This window comes from Cajanus cajan, chromosome 10 (genome assembly GCF_000230855.2).
Source record: "Cajanus cajan strain Asha chromosome 10, NIPB_CcT2T_4, whole genome shotgun sequence".
Lineage (NCBI taxonomy): Eukaryota > Viridiplantae > Streptophyta > Magnoliopsida > Fabales > Fabaceae > Cajanus > Cajanus cajan.
Window position 1 is genome coordinate 51,928,288 of NC_138526.1, and position 11,692 is coordinate 51,939,979.

Sequence of the window (11,692 nt, forward strand, 5' to 3'; positions counted from 1 at the left end):
GGAATAATTAGATAACTACGTGAACATGTGCAGATTAATGTTAATGTGATTCCAGTACAGACTCGGAGGCATTCCAATTATCACTAAAAATAGGTGTATGTTTTTGTATGGGAAAAAGTTGCTCGATAGGTTACTCTTCCTCAACTTGGCTGTTAACAACAATTACCAATTTTGTAGAGGAATGCATATAAATTTCTTAAGCTGGCAGTGTTTGATTGTTGAATAATATGAAGTTCAAATGGCTCAAGGATACTAAATTACTAATATCATTCGTAAATATCAAGATTTCAAGATACTGCTTTTAGTGAGACAGTTTATAGTAGTATTAACGAATATAGAGAATACTATTTACATGAATCAACTAATGCGAGATTCCTCTATCTTAATCAGAAGTTTTGAATTGAGTTCTAAATACACAATTATGCTAAATACTCAAAATTCAGATGTAGAGTTTTACTACCTATGCTAATTATGTTTACTTGAGCATGATAGTCACCACCAAAGAATATTTGTAGCTTATATAAAAAATAAAAAATAAAAAAATAGAGGATTAATGACAATGAGGATGCACCTAAGTTACAGAATAGTTTATCTTGTAACTTAAATAGGGATGAATTCAGTTAACTAAGTCACTTTTTGTAAACTGAATTGATTTGATTTTTTTCAAAAATAGTTTGGTTTTTTCATAATAATTCGGTGCAGTTGAATTATCTCCTTTAAACTCATATAAATCAACTTTTTAAAAGAACCAAACCAAACCAATTTATAAAAGTGATTTGATTAACTGAATCATTTTTATAAAGTGGTTTGATTCAAATTTTTTTCTCAAAATAATTTGATTTGGTTTGACTTTGGATCAATTCAATTTGGTTTGGTTGGATTTATTTTCTTTTGCACATTTTTGGTTAGTGGCTCAAATGGTGCAGCTAATTAAGTCAGTGATTAAAAACAAACGGCTCAACAACTCAGCTGATGTAATATGGAGTGGTAGCTATAGTACAGATTCTATACCTGATGGTTGTGTTATTAGTTGTGCTACTGCTGCCTCTAATTCGTCTTAAAAAAAGGGTGCTTCACGTTCTGCTTCTGCATCAACCACCACTCTGTCATTTTATTGATCATGCACAACTCGGAGATGTAGTAGCTACAGAGTTTAGAATAAATTGTTGGTGCCATTTGCTTGCTTGGACCACCTTCGCCTAACACTTTGTCTTGTCTAAATTTTGGTGTCTTTCCAACAGCTATTCCCTTCAACTTTTTTTTTTTATATTTTTTTTTTATCAATCTGAGGGGTAAAATGGAAAAATATGACAAATTATAAACAACCATAACTTCACCTCCTTTTCTTTTTCTACAAAAGGATTACATGGGTCAAATGCACCATCTATTCCTAATGTTTGAGGCTTGATTTCTAGTTTTGTATAGGCTATGGCATCTATTTCTGCCTTTAATATGACTGTCAGTTTTGAGTCATCTATTCTTTGTCAATTTGGCTTGAACAAGTGGAGTGTAACCTTGAGGCAACCATGGTCTTATATGTCATCATTGAACCCTTTGCATATGTATAATAATATAATAACAATTAATTAGTAGTTGATGGTTTTGAATTGGACTATCACAAATAGGCCAAGTCTAAGTTCTGGCTCCTCTCTTCACAATCTGCCAACCAATTATAATTACTTCACTCAATATGTAGTAGGTTTATCCAAATCAATTCAGTAATTTACCATTAAAATACAAAACTAAAAATGGTAACTGGGAGTGTTTTTTTACAATGAAAACTCATGATAGATGGCTATAGTGCTGTGTTTGATTGAGGTACTCATGAAAGATTTTGTTATTTTTTCATTAAAAGTCTATAGAACGGTGGTTAGAGACATAGAATGATCACAACACACTATTAAATTAAATTAAATTATTTAAAATAAATTATGTATTTTAATAACCTTTCCTTATTTTATTTTATTTTTTGTAGACTTTTTTTTTTTAAATTTTATTTGAACTAAGTATACACATCCCATAAATCTAAACATTTTCCTCTTAAAAATTTATGTTTTAGTTTTACCTAAAGCCTTTTTTTTCCCTCAATAAAGGGTGCAAAAATACAGTCTTAAGGAAAATTAAATACCTTTTACTCTAAGTCATGGACGGCCCAACCACTACCACCATTTTTTTTTCTATACATCCACTAATACTATCGCCAAAATAATCATTATTTTGGAAGTTCCCAAGGGAAACTATTGATTCCCCCAGATCGAGATGCGAGATATATATAGTTTTCACCTTATTTATTTATAAATTTAAATATTTTTCTTTCAATAAATATTGCCTTTTATTAATGCAAAAACTACAACTTAATTAAAATATTTTATTTAAGGAGAAAAAAATATCTTGCCGCTCCAAACCACTTATATTAATTTTGTTGATCAAGCGTATTATTTGTGAATTTTCTTAAACAAATAATAGTCATATTAAAAAGTTAAGATTAATTCATTACAATACAAACAAAATTGTTATGGTTATATTTTAATGTGTCTTGTTTTTTTAGGGTTAATGGTGGTTTTAGTATCCGAAAAACAAGTTATCTTTGCTATAGTTCCAGACTTTTAAAATCATAAATTTTCATTCTTGTAATTTTGAAACACCCAAATATTAATCCTCCAAGCTAACACGGGAAGTAACAACAACTTATAATTTAAGAAATTAAAGCTTAAATATTTTATAAAACATATGAACGAATATGGTCCAATAATGAAAATGGTTACTAAATGACCCGGATGGCCCTACCATTACCACCAATATGATTACTTTGCTAGACTTGCTAAGGGGAATTATTGATTGAACATGAAGGGGTGCCATAGTTTCCACTTTCCACCACGCCATTGTCACTCTCGCACTATATATGTTCACAATTAGTGGAGACTGAGGTTAATTAGACAAAAGAACAGTTGCATTGTGAGTTTAGTCCGAGGAACTGATAATTGTCATTATATATGCTGCTCCCTACCAGTCACTTGAAACTACTCACACCCTCATCAATCATTTCACAAGTTTTAAACCCAAATAGTACGCATTAGATATTTAATTGAGTTAATCATTTATATATTATTAGTGTAAAGTTTCTTTTATACTGGCAAACTAATTATATCTTTTAATTGTGTCATATTACTATTAAAAGTAAATATGTTTATAATGACATGATACAATTAAAAGATATAATTTGTTGTTAGTGTAAAAAAACTTTACACTCTCTCAGTGTATTAGTAATTAACTCTATTTAATGAAGCTAATCAGTTGCATGTACACCTTTCTTTAAAGTAAATGTTGACATGATATATCATCACTTTCGGCATTTGATAATTGGCGATGACATTTGTGAACCATGTCTCTAATATATAGCTGCTACTTTCTTCAATATCTCTCATCTTCCTTTCACATTAATTCTCATCTTTCTTCTCTTCACAAGTTAGTCTCTTTCCTATTGTTCTCTTCTTCTTGCTGAATTAATATTATTCAGAATTGTTAGGAACTAATTAGATTTAGTTAGTTTGTTAGTAGTGTGAAAAGTGGTTAATTTCTAAATGTTAGTGTGTTACATTCTCTTTTCTGGTGTGTGTGTGAGTGGGAGAGAGTGCTCCAATCTAACACGTTTTCACTCTTATGGAACCCCAATTTTATACGTTCAACTAGTGTTTGTGGTGATATATATTTAATGCTTTCTGCGAATTGAGTTGTGGTTGTAGGTAAGTGATGGCGCAAATTCTGCTGCATGGGACCCTCCATGCCACAATCTACGAGGTGGATAAACTCAAGACTGGAAGTAGTAATATTTTAACCAAGGTTTGCCTCTTTCTGCCCCTACTTGATGGTTTTTATTTGCTCAAATCTGTGCAGCATAATTAACTGATTTCATGAGGTAGTTGTTAAACTTCTTTTCATTTTTAGATAATCGGATTATTAGTGGAAAGTATTATCTATTTTGTCGATTGTTATTTATGAAAAATTTAGTCAATCATTTTTAGTGAAACTTTTTCTTTTCATTGCAATTTTTTTATTCACAAAATTTGAACCGTCTTATTTGAGAACCGAGTTTAGTTTTAATCAATCTAACAAACTTCTGCTTTTAATTAGTTGTACAGTTAGATTTTTCTTTTGTAATTAATGCATTAGTTTAGTGTTGATCTCATAGTGCTGTCTTTTATTTGTATATACAAACTACTAACTATATAAGAAAATTTCATTCTTTGTTTTAAATTCACAAATTTGATATAATTTGGATTGACATTTCCTTTGTTGCAAGTTTTGTTTAGGGAGTATCAAAACCCTCTGTGATTAGGATTATATAAATGATAACATGTGTTAATTTTGTTAAAATTTATATTTTTTAAGAATGTTTTAATATTTGTTATTTAACCTCTGTAATTTATAACCTTTTAAATAATAGTTCCCGGCCTATTTAAATATGTTTTATCTTCTTCATCTCTCTACCTGTTTTATTTTCATTTTTCCTTTCTCCCTAAGCCTCCATTGGAATCCGAAGCCACCGATTCAAGACCACCGTCGCTGCCGCCGGATTCTTCCCAGAGCTCCTACTTCGCTTGTTGAATTACATTCACGTTGCCTATAGGGTTGAAATTCAAAATCGTGGAGATGGAAGAACTGTTCTCCAACATGCTCCTACGAGAATCCTCCATCACCATGCTTATGTTCCGGTCCCACTCCGCGCGGTTTCTCAGCTGCGCCGCGGCGACGGTAGCAATAGCAGCAGTAGAGGTGGAGAATGTGTTAGGGTTGAAGTAATTCCCGCGAAAATAGTGCGACGGTGCCAACATGGTGGAGTCGGAGCTTCGGAGGGAGATGTTGAGAGAGGTGAAGTTGGCGGGGATGGTGCCAGTGCCGGAGCCAGAGATGCACCAGAGAGAAGAGAAAAAATGAAAATGAAACGGGTAGGGAGAAGAAGAAGATAAAACATATTTAAATAGATGGGGAGTTATTATTTAAAAGGTTATAAATTAACAAGGGTTATATAGCAAATATTAAAACATTTTTAAAAAATATAAGTTTTGACAAAATTAACACATGTCATGGTTTATGTGATCCTAGTCACAAAGTATTTTGGTACCCCTAAACAAAACTTGCACAAAAAGAAATCCCATTTGGAGATAAATATAATTTTAAAAGTTTTTTATTAAAAAATATTTTTTTTTTTCAATAAAGAAGTTTTTAAAAGTATTTTTAGACTATATATATCTAAACACGTTCATAGTGTGAGAGCTGTCTCTGCCACTGTCTTTGTTGATTCTTACAAGATCTCTTTCAGAATCTTTGCCAGTTCAAAGAAATTCATTCTTTCGAACAGGACCGGTTTGTGTGGCCCGTTAACCTGGTCTAGGAACATATATATACTTTTTATATTTTAATATAATAAATATTCTTTTTAATAAAAACAAATATTTTTTTTAGCTTTTTAATAAAATAAACGCCATCCGTTTTTCAAGTATGCTGCTGCGGTGCGGGCTCTGATTTTTTTTTTTTTTTTTTTTTTTTTTACTTTTCAAGTGTTTTGAAAATTCTTGAACTAAGAAAATTGCGTGGTGGTAATGGCAGAGATGCAGAGTTGATTGGAAGGATAAAGGGGTTTTTCGATTACATGAAGAAAAATAAAATCGACTAATATGTTGAGGGAAAGCCGTAGAGGATAGTTGACTGTCTCATTGGCACAAACCTTTATTTTACTAATAATACATTACTATTGACTATTGTAATGCTAATTTCGTAAACATTATTCTGATATAGCTGGTGCAAAACATCGAGGAGAAAGTTGGTGTTGGGAAAGGAATTCCTAAATTATATGCAACCATTGATCTAGAGAAGGCACGCGTGGGAAGGACCAGAATCATAGAAAAGGAGCACACAAATCCAAAATGGTACGAGTCTTTTCACATTTATTGTGCTCATACGGCTTCAAATATCATATTCACAGTGAAAGATGATAATCCTATTGGCGCAACCTTAATCGGAAGAGCATATGTGCCTGTTGAGGAGATCTTGGATGGCAAAGAAATAGATAGATGGGTTGAAATACTAGATGATGATAAAAAACCAATACATTCTCATTCAAAGATTCACGTTAAGTTGCAATACTTTGATGTTTCAAAAGACCTCAACTGGGGCAAAGGCATTAGAAGTCCTAAATTCCCTGGAGTTCCCTACACGTTCTTCTCACAAAGACAAGGATGTAGGGTTTCTTTGTACCAAGATGCTCATGTCCCAGACAACTTTGTCCCTAGAATACCACTTGTTGGAGGCCAAACATACCAACCTCATAGATGTTGGGAAGATGTTTTTGATGCAATCAATAACGCACAACACTTGATATACATTACTGGATGGTCTGTTTACACTGAGATTACGTTGGTGAGAGATTCTAAGAGGCCAAAGCCTGGTGGAGATGCAACACTTGGTGAGCTTCTCAAGAAAAAAGCACGTGATGGTGTCAGGGTTTTGATGCTTGTGTGGGACGATAGAACTTCGGTTCCTTTGTTGAAGAAAGATGGGTTGATGGCTACTCATGATGAAGACACCGGGAACTACTTCTACGAAAGTGATGTGCACTGTGTTTTGTGCCCTCGAAATCCAGATGATGGTGAGAGCAAAATTCAGGATTTGGAAATCTCAACCATGTTTACTCATCATCAGAAAATCGTGGTAGTGGACAGTGCTTTGCCGAATGGAATATCAGATAAGAGAAGAATTGTGAGCTTTGTGGGGGGTATTGATCTTTGTGATGGAAGATATGACACTCAGTTTCATTCACTTTTTAGAACATTAAACACAGTACATCATGATGATTTTCATCAGCCTAACTTTTCTGGTACTTCAATAAAGAAAGGTGGTCCGAGGGAACCTTGGCATGACATACACTCAAAACTTGAAGGGCCTATTGCATGGGATGTTTTGTTCAACTTTGAGCAAAGATGGAAGAAGCAAGGTGGAAAGGACTTGCTTATTCCACTTAGAGACCTTGAAGATGTGATCATTTCCCCATCCCCAGTAACATACCCTGAAGATCATGAAACATGGAATGTTCAGTTATTTAGATCCATTTGATGGTGGAGCTGCTTTTGGGTTCCCAGAGACTCCTGAAGAGGCTGCAAGATCTGGACTCGTTAGTGGGAAGGATAATATAATAGACCGTGGCATTCAAGATGCATATATTAATGCCATTAGACGTGCCAAAAATTTCATCTACATTGAGAATCAGTATTTCCTTGGAAGTTGTTATGGTTGGAGTGCTGATGGTATCAAACCTGAAGACATTGGTGCTTTGCATTTGATCCCGAAGGAGCTTTCACTTAAGATTGTTAGTAAGATTGAAGGTGGAGAAAGGTTTAGTGTGTATGTTGTGGTTCCAATGTGGCCAGAGGGTTACCCTGAGAAAGGTACAGTTCAGGCAATATTGGACTGGCAGAGGAGAACAATGGATATGATGTACAAGGATGTTGTTGGAGCACTAAAGGCCAAGGGAATTGATGAAGATCCTAGGAACTATTTGACATTCTTCTGCCTTGGGAATCGGGAGCTCAAGAAACCAGAAGAGTATGAGCCTCCAGAAAGACCTGATCCTGATACAGATTATATGAGAGCCCAAGAGTCTCGACGCTTCATGATTTATGTTCATGCAAAAATGATGATAGGTACGTAAGTTAATCAATTAAGTTGAATATTTTGTAAAATCAATCTCATGCACAAGCTGCGCAAACCTCACTGATAATCTAGATTTATTTTATTCGAATCATTTTTATAACTCCACCACTAAATGTGGTCCACATTCACAAAACCATAGCCTAATTAAACTGTGAATGTCAAGAAATTATTGTATGGTTTGAGATCACTACATGTCTATATTTCGAATCAATCTTCGTGTGACATATTGTTAAGTTTTTTAATATTCTATCCCAAGTAACCTGATTATGAAAAACTATTACATGATTTATTAATTTTAGATTATATGAACTTTTCAATTAAAAAAAAAGGAATTAATAAGACACGATTATTAGTCACATAAAAATTGATTGAAACATGGTAATTTGGACTATATATAATAATTTCTCAACTTCAAGTCACATGAGATAACAGACATGATTCAGAACTAGACAATAACTTTTAGTGAGGCCATACAATTTTGCAGTGCTTATGATTAACTTTTTTTACGTCCAAGAGAAAATTTGAGATGCACAAGAAGTTCATAATGTGATGGAACTTCGTTTTATGCAGTTGATGATGAATACATAATCATTGGATCTGCTAACATAAACCAGAGATCGATGGATGGTGCAAGAGACTCAGAGATTGCAATGGGTGCTTATCAACCCTATCATTTGGCTACAAGGCAACCAGCAAGAGGTCAAATCCATGGTTTTCGTATGTCATTGTGGTATGAGCACCTTGGCTTGCTTGATGACTCATTCCTCCACCCTGAAAGTGAAGAATGCATTAAGAAGGTGAACCAGATTGGTGACAAGTATTGGGATCTCTACACAACAGAGCCACTTGAGCAAGACCTTCCTGGCCACCTGCTTCGGTATCCAATTGCGATTTCCAGTGAAGGAAGTGTGACACAATTGCAAGGATTTGAATTCTTCCCTGACACCAAGGCTCCTGTTCTTGGGGCCAAATCTGACTATATGCCACCTATCCTTACTACTTAGTCTCATCATGTATTGCATGTATTGCTTTGTTAGTGGAATCTATGTAGTGTTTGTGATGTTAATGAGAGAGTGAGCAATAATTGTATTAATGATGGTCCTGTCACCTATGAAGATGATTTTTTTCTTCTTCTTTTTACTAACATGGCATGCTAGATTTTTGCAATCCCATGTTATGGTCGTTGTCGTATTGCATGACTTAAAATGATTTCTTAACGATGGTTCTTTCTGGACTTGTCTTTTAGTTGTTGTCTGACAATTCGATATCACTGTCGAGTGTCTAGGGGCCTTCTTCCTCTTGTCTATAAAAATTTTGATTCCCATTATTCATGACTAATATGAAAATACAATAAATTAAATTCACTCCATGCATACGATAGTAATTTTTTTTTAGAGTTAATTAATGAGTATTACTTTTTATTCATATGTCACGATAATTAACTAAATGATAAAATTGCAAAACAAATCTTGGACACCAAAAAAAAAAATATTGTTTTATTATTAGTATAGATAACTTGCACGTTTTAAATATTAGAAAATGTAAATAAATAAAAAAATTAGAAGCAATGATTCATCAAAATTTTCATGCTTTCTCACTCTTACTATTGTGTCTGTTTGAAACTTTGTAATTTGAAGTTTGAACACTGATCTATTAAGCCACGCATGTTATGCAGTGCGTCATTTAAGCTGTGACCCTCTGACTTTTTAATTAATTAATTAAATATATAATTTTAATATTATAGTTGTTATTTTTATTTTTTGAATTTTACTATGGAGATTATGACTCTTAAATGTCATTTATCTTTCCTGCCTTTCCTAATAATATATTTTATTTTCATTTTACTGTTTTTATCATGAAGATAATAACATTTTCAATCTTTTAGACAAATATTTTATTTTCATTTTATAGTATTTATTGGGAAGATAATTATTATTTATTTTCTTTTTTAATGATCTTTTCTATTATTAGTTAGTATATTTATTTTTAAAATTATAAATAATTACATTTACAATCTAATATAAATGTTTAAATATATTTAAATTTTAAATATAATACAAATAATTAAAAAAATAAATTAAAGGAACTCACGTTAATTTATATTTAAATGTTCTGTTCATTGTTTTAATTATACATAAATGACCATTATTATGTATTTAATAGGTTAAATAGAAGGTGTTAATGAGTTTTTAATGACTATTGTATTTTTTTTATTCTCAGGGAGTATTCTATATAAATTTGATATTCATTTGAATTTGATTTTTAAATTCAAATTAGTCACCTCCGCGCAACTCTAGTTCGATTTGATCATTAGTTTTCACTTTTTATCTTAATTCAATAATGATATTTAGAGTTAATTAAGAATGAAAATGCGATCTGGCTATTTTAGTACTGATTTACTTGTATTTTTATTATGTTTTTTATTTTTATCTCCCTTTCTATTTACAAAATTGTCACTTTATTAAAAATTCTAACCATGATAGCGGGATCCAACTTATTACTGTCATGTGCACACTATTTTAATCATTTATCACTAAGTTGATACCAAAATATATTAATCTAAAACATTTATTATAGTGATGGGCCACCATAATGCACTACTCAACACTTTATTAATGCTCTAGAGTAGGCCTTTTACAGGAGTCCGTTATTGTTTCGTCTAAATCTATATATAAATAAAATAAATTAATTTCATATATATTAAAAAAATTAGTTAAATATATTTAATTTTTATAATTTTATATAAAATGTATATTATATTATTTAAAATATTCTTAATCACATTAATTATGAATAGTATTCTCATTTATTGTCTTAATAATATTTTTAAACTAAAATTATTAAATAAAATTGATTTAATTGAAATTATTTATATTTAAGCTAAAAAAAAATTAAATATTTTTTATATGTATGTCCAGATGGAGTACTCAGCAACCAGTAATATTAAATCATTTTCAATTATTTCAAATTATTCTCTCTTTAATTTTATACTAATTCTCTTTATTATACTACACATATTTGTAATTTACAATAAGTTTATATGATAATTTAAATTATTTATTATAAACCTGAAACACATTTTATAAATTAAAAATATTTATTTTTATTACTTTTAATGACAATATAATTTATATATTTAAAAAATATAAAAATAAATATTCATCGTATACAATGCCCAAATTAAAATATTAATTAGTCAACAGTATTATAATATATATATATATATATTCACAGTTCATGAAAATTAAAATTCAAAAATATTTATAAAATTACAAAACAAAAAAAACATTATTCTTTTGAAATCTTACCATTTTTTTTAATGATATTTTGAACTGTGTATTATTTATGACTATGAAAGTTTCGGCTTTTAATTATTGTTTTTCGTTGTTAACATTGTACTTACTTTATCTTCCAAAACTTACCACTGATTTTAATCAATTATATAGTTATTATAATTTCATAAGTGCCGACAAGTAATTTTTCAAAGTGATTGTGATAGATTGTTGGGTATTTAAGATGGCACGTTGATGACCAGGAATAATAAATAATAACTAATCAGTAGGCATTTCTAGAAATTGAAAAGTTTATTGATTCTGCTATCATGGGCTCTTTCCATTGGCTCATGTCAAATTTCAAGGAAAATAATATATTAGTCATTTTGTGTGTATTATTGGTCTATAAAATATAACATGATATTCTATTGTTTAATCTTCTACTAGATGTTTATCCATACTACATACAACATGCTATATACTATCATATCGCACACATGTCAATGCAAGTGTCAAGAAGAAAAAATGACAAATGATTGGAATATAATATTATACATGAAAGGGATATGGAGGACATATTTAAAATTAAACCATAAAACAAACTATACCTAATTATATAAATTAAAATAATTATAAGTTGAATATGAACACATTAAAAAAATGGAACACCAGTGTAATTTTTTTAAAAAATCCAAATTTTTATATTATACAAG

The 11,692-nt window shown here is 30.9% G+C and overlaps 1 pseudogene across 1 annotated transcript; it reads left to right on the forward strand.

Moving 5' to 3' along the window:
- The first annotated feature begins 3,471 nt into the window (after positions 1-3,471).
- Positions 3,472-8,951, forward strand: LOC109808424 (phospholipase D alpha 1-like; annotated as a pseudogene). Its single transcript, XR_014430129.1, has 3 exons — positions 3,472-3,840; positions 5,797-7,697; positions 8,278-8,951. The product of XR_014430129.1 is annotated as a phospholipase D alpha 1-like (transcript).
- Positions 8,952-11,692: the final 2,741 nt, after the last annotated feature.